This window comes from Podarcis melisellensis, assembly GCF_964234715.1.
Source record: "Podarcis melisellensis genome assembly, chromosome: 6".
NCBI lineage: Eukaryota > Metazoa > Chordata > Lepidosauria > Squamata > Lacertidae > Podarcis > Podarcis melisellensis.
In genome coordinates, this window is record NC_138538.1 from 78,428,065 (window position 1) to 78,440,387 (window position 12,323).

The 12,323-nt window shown below is 43.6% G+C and overlaps 2 protein-coding genes across 15 annotated transcripts in view; one reads left to right on the forward strand and one right to left on the reverse strand.

Moving 5' to 3' along the window:
* The window catches only part of NTNG1 (netrin G1), a 212,569-nt gene that overhangs the window by 59,970 nt on the left and 140,276 nt on the right, over positions 1-12,323 (forward strand). The window lies entirely within an intron of this gene.
* Positions 1-12,323, reverse strand: part of LOC309373345 (uncharacterized protein) — a 69,647-nt gene that overhangs the window by 27,266 nt on the left and 30,058 nt on the right. The window contains exon 3 of one of the 5 annotated variants that reach the window (XR_014169985.1): positions 8,138-8,345. The exons of the other annotated variants lie outside the window; for them this stretch is intronic. The gene's annotated coding sequence lies outside the window, so the exon portion shown is untranslated. The remainder of the gene's footprint in view (positions 1-8,137; positions 8,346-12,323) is intronic. 5 annotated transcript variants of the gene reach the window in all.

The following is a 12,323-nucleotide window of genomic DNA, read 5'->3' on the forward strand; positions in this document are numbered from 1 at the left end:
AGCTGTGGAAGCTCACAGGCTTTATCCTCAGCATCTACTGCTTATCCAAAAAAATAATAATCAGGTGATGCGATAAACCTGTGTCTGGATGGTCCTCAGACTGGAGGTGGGACTCAGATTATGGAATGATCTGCCATGCAAAACATTTCTACACAAAGAAATCGATTGTAGAACAGGGAGAAGGCACAGCTTGAACTTTTCCCCCTGACCCTCCAGCATTCTGACAACTCATCTTCTGTTTGTGGGAATGGGATCTTGGAAGCACAATGCTTCTGAACCTGTAGCTATCAGGGCTAATAGATTGGTAGACCTGTCCTCCATCAACTTGCCCAATATTTTTTAAAGCCAGTAAGAACATTAAAATGGGAATTGAGATTCAACTTTTTTTAAAGAGTCACTAAAAACATGGAGGGGGCGGGGATGTGCATGTAAGCCACTGTGCACCCCAGTGTCTCCAAAGTGTAAGTGGCAGTCCTTGGGGTCTCACATTTCAGCGGTGTCCTATGCAACGGCAAAATTGTGTGCCTCCCTGCCTCTCAACTTCCATTCTACAAGATAGTTGCTGAACCCCCTGTGTGCCCAGTGTGACTAAACCAATGGCGCTCCCCTAAAGCTGCCTCTGTTTGTGCAAACCTGGAGAGAGTTTCTAAGCACGTTCTATTGAATACACTTAAAAATCTTCCCATAATTGTAAGACAGGGAGGTGTCTAAGCATGTTCAACCCTAGAATCCCTCTTCAGATCCTCAGATTAGTTGCACGAAGATCTGAAGAGCCCCACCACCACCACATAACGGGGGCACAGTGTGGCAGGGCTTGCATATGTGCCCTGCACCCCAGCAGATTTGTATCCATTGCATGTTGAGGAGAATATCTGCATAGGGTTTGAAATATCATCATACATAAGCAGCATGCCTTATTTTCTTTTTTTTTGTTTCGTTTTGCATATTTCTCTGTTAAGTTTGACTGTACTCTCCAGACAAGGTTTTTAGTGGTGCAGTTCTTTCGACTGTTGGTCCAAAGGTTTTCTTCATGCTTTTGTACATTTTGCGAGCATTGCAGCAAGTTGAATGCTCTGACACAGCTTTAGCTAATAGTCATTGGCACATTGTCTGGCAATCAGCTGGTCATCTGCAGGAGCTGGCTTCAGGCACCAGACCTGTTGGCAGACCTACTCTGTGTTATAAAGATGTCTGCAAATGTGACACGAAGCCTGGCAACATTAACCCCGCCGTGTGGGAAGCTGTTGCAGACAACTGAAGTGCCTGGAGACAGGTTGTGTATTCACTGCGGCGACCAGAGGAGAAATGTCTACTGGGAATAGCACAGAGAGAAGAACACCATGGTGCATGTGCACCAGCTAAACTAGACACCTTCAGCTGCCCTGCCTGCACTGAAACATATCTCCCCCATATCAGTCTCTACAGCCACAGCAGGTGCTGTAACTCTCCAATGCTTTGACTTTATCCGCAATGGCACACTCTTCCACTGTCTCTCAAGACAGACAGATGCCCACAAGATATGTGATAGTATTAAATGCTAATCTTGCATAGAGTTCCCTGATTTTATACCCAATTTGTTGGGGGGTGTTTTTGCACATTTTCTGAAACAATAAATAGCATTTGCAGCTTGAGGGCTTAAGTACATGTTCATGTTGTGTAGTGGAAGCAACATCAGAGCGATTTTTTTTTTTAAAGTTTTGTGTGTGTCAATGAGGTCCTCAATGTGTAGGGAGGAATGGCTTACCCTTCCTTGGGAAAAAATGTGTTTCTCCAGTGGCAAATGGGTGCCAAAGGGAGTCCAAGGTCTGTTCTTTTTCTTTCATATCTCTTGTTATTTATAGCATGCATGCCACGGTTATGCCGGAAGAAGCTCAGGGTGACTCACTCCCTCTTAAATCCTCACAACAACCCTTTGAGGTAGATTAGTTTGAGTGACAGCAGCAAGCCACTAAGCTTCATAGTGGAATAGGGAATAGAAGCCAATCCAACAGCTATATTCACTGCTACTTTGTTAACAGTAGTTTAGAAGCTTATTAATTCCTGTGTTTCATAACTGTAAAATAAATGGCTGCTATTTTCAGGCTTTCGACCTAATTAATTTAAGTCACTTTCGAAGCAAGCAACTGCTGTTCTTTTTCTTTTCTTTTTTTCTCAAGAAAAGTGTAAAAAGGGCCAGTGTGTGTGTGGTGCTTATGTCAAGACAATAAGTGTCCGTATGGTGATGGGGGGGGATGTGTTAAGCGAAGCAATGTGCGGAGAATTTCATTTTAAAAACTAGTTGTCTGTGTATGGCCTTGGCGAATATCATTTACAGGTGCACATCTGGCCAAGAAGGAGAGTCCTTAGAGGAGAAAGTATCGATCTGCATTGCCCTCCACTCTGGTGAACCTAGTAATGTATTGTATTCTGCTCTCTCACAGTGGATAGAAGCCAGTTGCTGCTATGTTCTTTTACTTGTCAGTCGTAATGGGTGAATCATTCTCCTTCCTTATCTTGGGTTGTATCTGACTTACTTATGTATGTGGGAAATTTTCATAATTCAAAAGTCAGGAAGGCGGATTATTTGCATGTGCCTCAGTGCACACGCCATAGCTCCCAATGCTGGAGTTTCGTTGTTGAAGTGAATGGAAAGGGGAGTAGCTCCATGCTCACAAGTGGAGCCCCTGGGTAAGAGCTGGGGTCTCAAATCTGAGCCTCTTCATGGGCAGCTTCAGAAAGAGAGAACACAAATTTAAGAACCACTTTTGGACTTCTGGTTTGGAAAAAAGATGGGTGTGTGGGGCCTGAGAAGAATTATGCCTGGCAGAATGATAAGCAGCGATAGAATGGGATATTGCTAGGTATTATCCTGTAGTGCATGTTCTGATTAATTTGAAGGATTATTATATGTACAATTGGCAGGTGGTGAATTGGATTTTTCTTTTCTTTTTTGGTTAACTTAATCTGTTTTTATTTTTGACTTCTAGAAGTCCTCTATCTTGGGTTGATGAGGACATGCACAGACAGGTGGTAGGTGGATGATGAGCGGCTCTGTATGGGAGACAGGGTAGAAAGGGCACCCCTTCCCCTCCCCGCTTTCCTCCCCCCCCCCAACCCCTGGACAAGGGACTAGAGGTGGCAGCTGCGCTGAGAGGACAGGAAGGCCCCGGTGATGGCAGGGTCGGCTTAAGCAAGGAGGGGCAAGTGCTTGCCAGCTGGCTCTAGCCCGGCAAGAGGTGGAAAAGGAGAAGAAGCAGCACCGTCGCTTCCACTGTGGCCACCCCAGACTCACCTCCCTGGGCGGGGAGAATGACGGAGCTCTAGTCCGAGCTGCCACTGTGGAGACGGCCAACATGTCAGTCTGTCCGTCCGTCGGTTGGGGCAACACAAAATGTTAGGGGTACGCATAGCCCTGCGTCCCCCCCAGAAAAAAGCACTGGGTGGGAGGCTGGTGGGGGGACAGAAGTTCCCAGGTGAGACCTGGAAAGGTTGACTTTTTTGTATATGCATAAAGAATATGATACAATTTTGATAGAGGGTTTCTATATCTATCCCCCCCTTTCTATCTCTTGCCTTTTTTGTTTTTTCTCTCTCTTATTTTGGCTTTTCTGTATCTTTTTCGTTTTTGGATGAGTTTGGCTTTTATTGTCTCTTATGCTGAAAACTTTGAATAAAAATACTTAACAGGGAGAAAGAGAGAGAAGCACCTGAGTGCATAACATTGTTTTTTGTTCCATGGCCAGCAGGAATACCTGCCTCTTTTGATGGGAGTCACTAGCCAATAGCTGCCAGGTGCCCATCCTGTGGTGTATATCTTCATCGCGTTCACTGTACACACACAGCAAGAACATTCATTCAGAGCAGGTGTGGAGAACTTAAGACAGCCTGAGGACCAAATGCAGCCTCTCTTTTTGGTTCTTATGAGTTTTCCAGACTAGGCTCTCTCCCAAGCTATACCCTTCAATGGCCCTGCTCCACACTCGTGCTTCTGCCAGCTGGAATATGTCCTTTAACTGTGATAAAGTCTCTTGTTTGCCATGGAGGAGAGAGACAGAGTGTGTGTAAAAGAGACTGAAGAAACATCTGATTTTTGCCTAGCCCTAATTCAGAAGAATACTCAGGAACACACAACCCTTGCATTCAGTTTAGAGCCCTCACTCCTATATAAACTTGCAGAGATTGTAAAACCATATAATCTTGCTGTTCTTAATTAGAAATATATGTAAAAGATACGTATATTTATAGGGCTGAGAGCTGTCAGGATTAACTTCGAAATCTTCCAGTGCTGGGCATTTCTAAAAGGCATGTGCTAGGAGGCTTGAGATCAATATTGTGATAATTTCAGCTTTGATTTTTTTTTTTTATAATAACATACTTCTAGCCTTTCTATCTGTCGAGCAAAGGCCAACTAGTGTGTCAATAGCACCTGGAAATGAAACATCAGTTAAAATGGTGTTATATCTCTTTTAAGAGTCCGTCATGGTCGGTTGGGAGCGGTGAGTTCGAAGAAGCTTGTAATAAGAATATAAGCAGAGCAGTTCAAATGCTGCAGTTTCTGTTGGGGCCAAGGGTTTTTTTCTTATTCTTTTGTACAAAATGATTTCAACTTCTCTCTCTTTGTAGATTGAAGCTGTAACTTTTCTTTTTAGAAACAATCTGTTCTGTAACCCTACACACACACACAAATCCTGAACCATCCATCACATGTGCTAAGGAACCATTCATTTACCTTACGGCACAAACAGCATTTCTATTCCTGTTTCCAGAGAAATCCCACACAGCATTCCACACTTCATTGTGATTCATCAAAAGAATATTTATTTTGGCCTCAAGACAAACCAAATGAAGGCAAAGTCATTTAATACCCCCAAATGATCACAAAAAACCCATGTGTAGCTGTTACGATATCCAGGGCCACATATCAGCTACCTCACTTGGTGTTGGGGTAAGTATGGATGTTCCTAACACAGCACACTATGTATTGATTCAAATCCCCATTCAAACACTTCATTGTTAGAGATGAGGTCCAAGGGTTTGTATCTGCATAAATGACTCTTCATTCTTCCACTAATGGCTTAAGCCCACCAGACTGTTCTTCTGAGTGGTAGTGAGTTATGTGTAAAGACCAACAATTATGAGAGGAGGTTAACCTCTCTCAGGTGGTACTCAAACAGGCTTTCCCCTCAACATACTGTCTTGAAGACTCTAGCTCTAGTGTTCTGTCTGTCTGAAAGTCCAGTAGAGTTTCAGTAGCTTATATGCAGATGAGGGAATGTCTGTGCTCCTCTCCAGCACCTGAGACTCTCAAAAAGTGGACTCACTGGGCCTCCTCAACTCACAGTCCAGAACCATAGATTACTGAGCAGTCTCTCAACATGCTAGGGACTAGAGCTATGGCAATATAATTCATGTAGATTAGGGTTTGGGGAAAGGACCCAGATGGCACACCGGATCTTAAGGGTCCCCATCCCCTGCAGGCTACTTCTACAGGCAGACGAGGGCAGTGTGACTGAAAAAGGCACCAAATTCAGACAGCACCAAACCATAGCTCAAAGCCTCCACGACTGATATAATGTCAAGTGCAGGAAAAGATGGGCATGGTTTGCCCAAAATGGCCCTGTGAGTTTATTATGCCTGCAGACTAGAGGTTTGCCATCACTGATATATATTTCTGCCCCACATTTCACTGCAACAGTTAAAATATGCAGTATCATATAAAAGAATAAAAACGTGTGCAGAAAGTTACAACCCTACACAAATCTAGAGTCCTTAAGGTGGTTGGATGGCTCCATGTGCGCCTCCTTCTGGCAGCTCCTGTATTCAAGCTGGTGCCAAATGTATTGCTCTGCTTTCCTTAGGACCACATCAGCGAGGCCAAGAGCGGGGTCTTGTTATCTGGGCAGCTCAGGACCTCCATACACACTACCCAGGCTTGTGTCCCATTGAGGTCACTTTGGTGCTGGTAATGCAGCAGTTTGACTTCACTCCCAGAGGTACCCTCCATTGTCTCTCAAGACAGATGACTGCCAACAACAGATCAAGGAAACAACTACTCCCCACTGAAGCCTTTACCTTTATGCTCTCTTCTCCCTCCCTCCATCTCTGCCTCTCTCTTCTGCTTTCTTCCTCCTACTTTCCCATCTACCTGACCAGTTCTCAGGGGCCCCATCCTATAAGGCTTTCATCTCTTTTAGAGGGGGGTTATCAGCCCAGGATTGTACAGGCTCACAGGCACCCCAGGGTTCTCTAAGCCAGGAAATTTGACGATAAACATGATCAAATACAATAAAGCCGAGTGCTGAGTTCTGTGGCAATAAGGCAGTCTTGTTATTTCGACTGAGGAGGGAAACCACCCTATTTTTGCATAACATCAGCAATTCTAATTGTGGTGCTTGACATTCAGGGCTAATCCACCAGTTCGAAAGCTTATTAACAATGGCAATGAGAACATTGGTAGCAATGGGGAGGTCAGAAATCGTCTGGGGTAATGCTTGTTAAAAAATCAGAGATAAAATTATGGGTAGAGTCGGAATGAGGGCTTGGCATGAAATCCACAGGTACAGAATCAATAATATGCCAGAGAACAATGAATCTTGCCTACAGATGTAGATAGTCCCAGCAGCAGAGCTCCCTCAGCAGATAAAGAAGCCCTTTATATATTTTTTAAACCCTTCTTTTATTTCTTCCCCGGCTGTGTGGATTCTCTTCCCCATGGAATCAGAAATAGAATTAGCAGCTGAAAATAATAAATGACAGCCACAAAGTAAGAAGGAAAAAGCCGTTTAGATTTTGCTCCTAGCTCAAAAACAAAGAGATGGTGGTCAAATTAGCTCTGTTATCGACTATGCTTTAGTTTTCCTCTTTGAGACCGAGGGAAAATAATATTTTGCTACCTTTACAAACTGAGCTAAATACATACAGATGAACAGCTGAGGTGGCAGAAAGCATTAATCTCCGTATAGGTACCAGGTCGCTAGAACAAACAATAGCGGAGTGCTGTTGCCTTTGTGCCAGTTGTGAGGTTCTCAGAGCCAAATTGTACATTTGGCAGTTATTTACATAATGTTAACCCAGCACCGGCTTCTCTACCCAAAAGCACCCTTGCAAAGTGATATGCAAGGGGAAATAGCAGGAGTTTAAGCAGTTCCCTCTCCATAATGGCTGCAGCAGCAAGGATGCCTCTCTGTCTCTCCCACTCATTGGTGCCGCCTTGATCTGAAGATTGGGGGTGTGCCACGCGCCTGTGACACGGAGCGCCACGCAGCTTCAATGGCTACTTTGATCCATTAAAACAGGAGTAGTCAATATGGTGTCCACTTTCTGTTATTGGACTCCGAATTAGCCTCACATCAGTCCCAGCCAGCGTGGGCAATGGTCAGGGATGGTAGGAAAGTAAACCAGATTGATGGATAGTCACAGGAATTGGTTTAGTTGCTGACATCAGGGATCCTGGTAGCGACGTATGCAATCTTTCAACAATAATGTCAAACTTTTAACACTGTAATGTGCTATATAGATAATGAACTAATAACTTCATTTCCCGTGGCCAAGAAAGGGACCCATATAATGGGGAAGGGGAAGAGCTATTTATTTCATATTTTCTTCCCTGTGATGTCTTTGTGAGGCTGAGGAAAACGTTCTTTCATTATTTATTCAGCAATTCAGCTTATGAACTAGATGTATTCCACTGAGGATAGCCTGTGGAGGATTTTGGAACAGGTCAGTCTAGGTGGCACTATCATATTATGGCAATAATTATAATTGCTTTCTGGACCACATTTCTACCACTGTTTAAATCCAGGCCGTGTGTGTGTGTGTGTGTATTCACATCAGTTTTGACAAAAAGAGAGAGAAAATATTTCACTGTTGCTACAACATTCCAAGCAGCCTTTTAAAAAAAATCTCACTGTATAATCAAGAACCATCCCCAGGAAAATTTAGTAAATTAAGGTTGACATTGGTCTGTCACAAGCAAACATTAATGAACACCATGGAGGATTGCTTGTCTCTCTGTTCATTGTCTTTCTGTAATTTATATCCAATATCCCAGAGATTATGCAGAATATATATGTGTGTATTTGTTGTAGCTGCACAATTGGACAAGCCAAATAGGATTTTATAAACTGGTGGAAGTAAGACGTGGAAAATAAATGTGTACCGTATGCTTCCTTGGGATGAATATTTGAACCATGGTAATATGTGGTTTCTCAAATGGCGTAAGGTTTTCCTCCAGTGCTCCGAGTTGATTGGTCTCGCTGAATACAAATGCTTCCAGATGACTGTATAGTGTTATCGCCAGCTGATATGATGCATTCTGACATGTCATAATCTGCTTCATGACAACGCGGATGCCTCACTGAGCAAACCTTAAAACCCCAAAATTATATTTATGTAAAGCGATATAAGGAACCTATCAAACTTTCACTATATCCATGATTCTTTCTTTCTTTCTTTCTTTCTTTCTTTCTTTCTTTCTTTCTTTCTTTCTTTCTTTAAAAAGGGAGGAAAATACTTGTCGCAAGAGGGAGAGAGAACCTGTGGCCCTGCAGATGCCACTGGACATAAGCCCTAGCCAGCATGGCCAGTTGTCAAGTTGTCAGAGTGATGGGAAATGTGGTACAACCACATCTGGAGGAGCCTGTGGTCCCTGCATTCACCCCCAACCTATACAGACCAGTTTGATTTGAGATGGCCACCATTGTGACTCTAGCACACTATGGAAAATGCAGTATTTAAATAGCTAAAATAAGTTTCTGTTGAATCAACCTCCCTTGAAGCCAGGTTAGTTAACAAACCAATAACAATGGATGCAAACAACGTGTCAGAATGTGCCTGCCCTTGGTGGAGGTCAGCTGTTCATCTCTAGCTGAGCAGCTGTCTTCTTGGTGCACGTATTGCAATCCGGAAGCACACCCAGATCAGATCACACCCAGAAAAGCACACCGCATTTCTGCTCACGCTGTGTCCTCCAAGTTTGGGTAGCTTTGCACATCTCAGAGAGTGCATTGTAAGTCACATGCATTCAGTAAGAGCTCCAGAAAAGTAGGCTGTTAGCATTGCTTTTGCGCCACTTGGTACCCTGGATTCACATATAGAAGAAGAGAGCTGAAAAGGTCCCATGGAGCTTCTGTTGCCACATTGCCCTGGCGATCCCAGAGGAAAAGATTTAGGAGGAATACTATGGATTGTAGCAGGGGCAGAGGGCTGAAAAGAATCCATGGCCACTGCCTTGCTTGCTAAAGAGGAACCTGGAAGCTGGGATCTGTAACCAACAAAGGAGGAAAAGGTGGGGGGGGAGAGAGAGGGAGAGAGAGAGGGAGAGGGAGATGCAGATAACACAAATAGAGAGAAAAGGGGTGTCCCTGCCCATTTTTAGTTGTAGCTTCACTCACCATCAGCTCTGGCTCCATGCATGCTGCTTCCAATGCCTAATTCACTGTCCCTGTGTTTTGACAGCCCTGCACTGAAAAAGAAAGTTCTGCACTGCTTGTCTGGACCTACCGCTGACAGCAGCATCTCTACAGGGTTGTACAATTCTCAGAATTATCTAGAGGTGCCAGGTGTTGAAACCAGAATAGTCTGTATGCAAAGCATTTGCTCTGCTACTGGGATATGGCAGGGATGTTGGATAGCTCAGTTGGTTAGAGCGTGGTGCTGATAATGCCAAGGTTGCAAGTTCGATCGCAGTAAGGGACAGCTGCATTTTCCTGCATTGCAGAGGGTTACACTAGATGATTCTCGAGGTCCTTTCTGACTCTACAATTCAATGATTCAGTGGTTCAATGGCCCTTCCCCAACAGATGCTGCTCCATGTGGGAATCTGTTTTTGTGAAGCAGACCCTATGTAGCTGTAGAAGTTACGCATATATATATATATATATATGCATAAATACTCTTCACCATTTTGGGGAGTGAGTGGCTGGTGCGATGAAAATACACCCATTCATTCCACAGCTGGGCCTCCATTTACTTCTGAGCACATTAAGAAGGCATGGCTTTCAAAGAGCAGGTTATTATTCCTGGAACTGCTAAGCAACAAGCATATGGTAAGCAAGGACTGCATTATAGCAGCATTGCTCTATAGAAGAGAACTTGGGCACTTCAATTCCACTTCAGCAGTTCAAGGCTGTTCAAGGTTCTTTGAGGTGCTACTGTTAAGTGCAGCTGCACAATCTGAAGAGACCAAAGAACCAGCCAGAGGATGAAGATAGTCTTGGAAATAGCCAGATGAAGGGCACAATATCTGCACACAATCTACAGAAACATGTTAACACCCAGAGCAGACAGAAATCAAAAGGTGTTCTCTGTATCTGTCTCCATCTCTCTCTCTCTCTCTCTCTCTCTCTCTCTCTCTCTCTCTCTCTCTCACACACACACACACACACACACACACATGCACACACACAGCAGAAACCAGGCCTCTGTGAAGCAGGGAAGTAAGGCCTCAGGACAGCTTACTAAAATGCAAATTAAAAACAAACAAGCTCTTAGCAATCACTCAATTCCCTCAGTGTTTGCAGCCCATCTTGCTGGTTGCAAAAAGCAGGAAGAATTCCGCATCAGACAGAAAGATCCTCGGGGGGGGGGGGTGTCAGAATTAAGATTTACTTGCATAACAGCACAAGTTCTAAACTCACCAAGCCAAAAACAGCTCACCAGCTGTGAGTACCACTCTGCCAGAGCTCAATACGCATGAGATGGAATTGTGCATGGACCTGGAACTGCCCTGGCCTTGGTGCCACCTTGTCCCACCCTATCCTGATGAGTGCAGCACCACTACTGAGTGCACACCACTGCCACTTCGGCTCCTCATGAGCCGCCACTGTATCTGGGTAGGAATGGAAAACATGAAGCGCTATGCTTCCATTTCCCCATTCATACAGATTTGTGCAACTTGCCTGTTGTGTAGTATACAGAGTCATTGAATATTATATGTGAATAATTATGCAGGTGAATAGCTCAACTATTTGTGTACACAGATTGTACGCTCATTGAATGTAACATTCAAGGGAAATGCCTGCTGCTGCCCTTCTTTTGCAAACATCTTCCAGCATAAATATCTCCTAAAATAAAAATTGACATCTGGAATGTGAATTCACTGCCAGGGGCAGGTGCTTACATTTTCATTTGACCTTTCACCCATCATCTTCATCCATGTAGCAAGTTGCAGGCTATAACACACTTTGGGGAAGCTTTGTGGTATAGCTCCTTAAACACAGAGATGGCCAGATCATTTTCTGGACCATATTATGTCACTAAACTAGCTTTGAATCAGATTTTACACATCTGAAATATGCCCTGTCTGAACTTAGATGCTTTTAGGCTGTAGCGTGCAATTATGTCATCGTCAAACATTAGAATCTAGAGATTTCTGACCAGTTGCAGACATTGAGAAAGTTCAGCTGGATGTCTGAAATGAGCTTAATTTTATGAATCCAGCGGGAAGTTCAGATACTTTAGGTATTTACCATCATTTGGAGATTCAGGAGACATGAGCCTGCTATGCAACTGTAAACCTATCTCACTCTAGATTCATCCCCTAAAAGCTTCCAGTGACTTTACTCTTACATCAGGAAATGTTTTTGAGGTCTGTTCTATATTTCTTGTATCCTAACTACAACACCAGACAACAGCATTTCTTCCTTATTCTTTTTAAAAAAGGTTTTTGAGATTTGATTGCTCAGAATTTATTTTTAGCTCCATAGAATCTTGACCCACTTGACCTTGATGGTCTTTGCACTTTGCAAAAATCCCCCCACCAATCCTCTGGAGGGATTTAGCCAGGTATCTATTATGGCATGTAATCTGTGATATAGCTTCCCAGTGTTCATGCTCCTGAAAGGTTAAGTCCCCACCCTGCATCTTTCTTCCTGATTATTTTTTTTAAAGGTCCACATGGTATTAGCAGTGTTACATACAGGGATAATTTTTTTTGAAAAAGCAACTGCTTTAATCAAGTTCAGAGCTACAGAATATGCTGCGGAAGGATCCTTGCCGTAGGAAGCAAGAGGATAAATATTTCAACCAGAAGAGCTGCAAAGTCACAACTGCAAACACCAATATAAGATCAGTCATGATGTTGTATTTGCTTTCACTAGGCAAGGGGCCATTAGTGTGATGGGCAGTGTGTGTCTCTGAGTGTGTAAGGAAGAACAGTATATGTGCAAGGATCACATGGAGTCATACTGTACCGCCATCTGATGCTCTGTGCATCTAGATGTATGCATGCAGGCAGGCTCTTGCGTCGAAGAGGCTTAGTTTGGTCAGAATCAAATATACACTTTGAGAGTTTTAATGCCAAATACATTACTTCTGGTAAATGAGCCACCACAACTGCTAGAGGG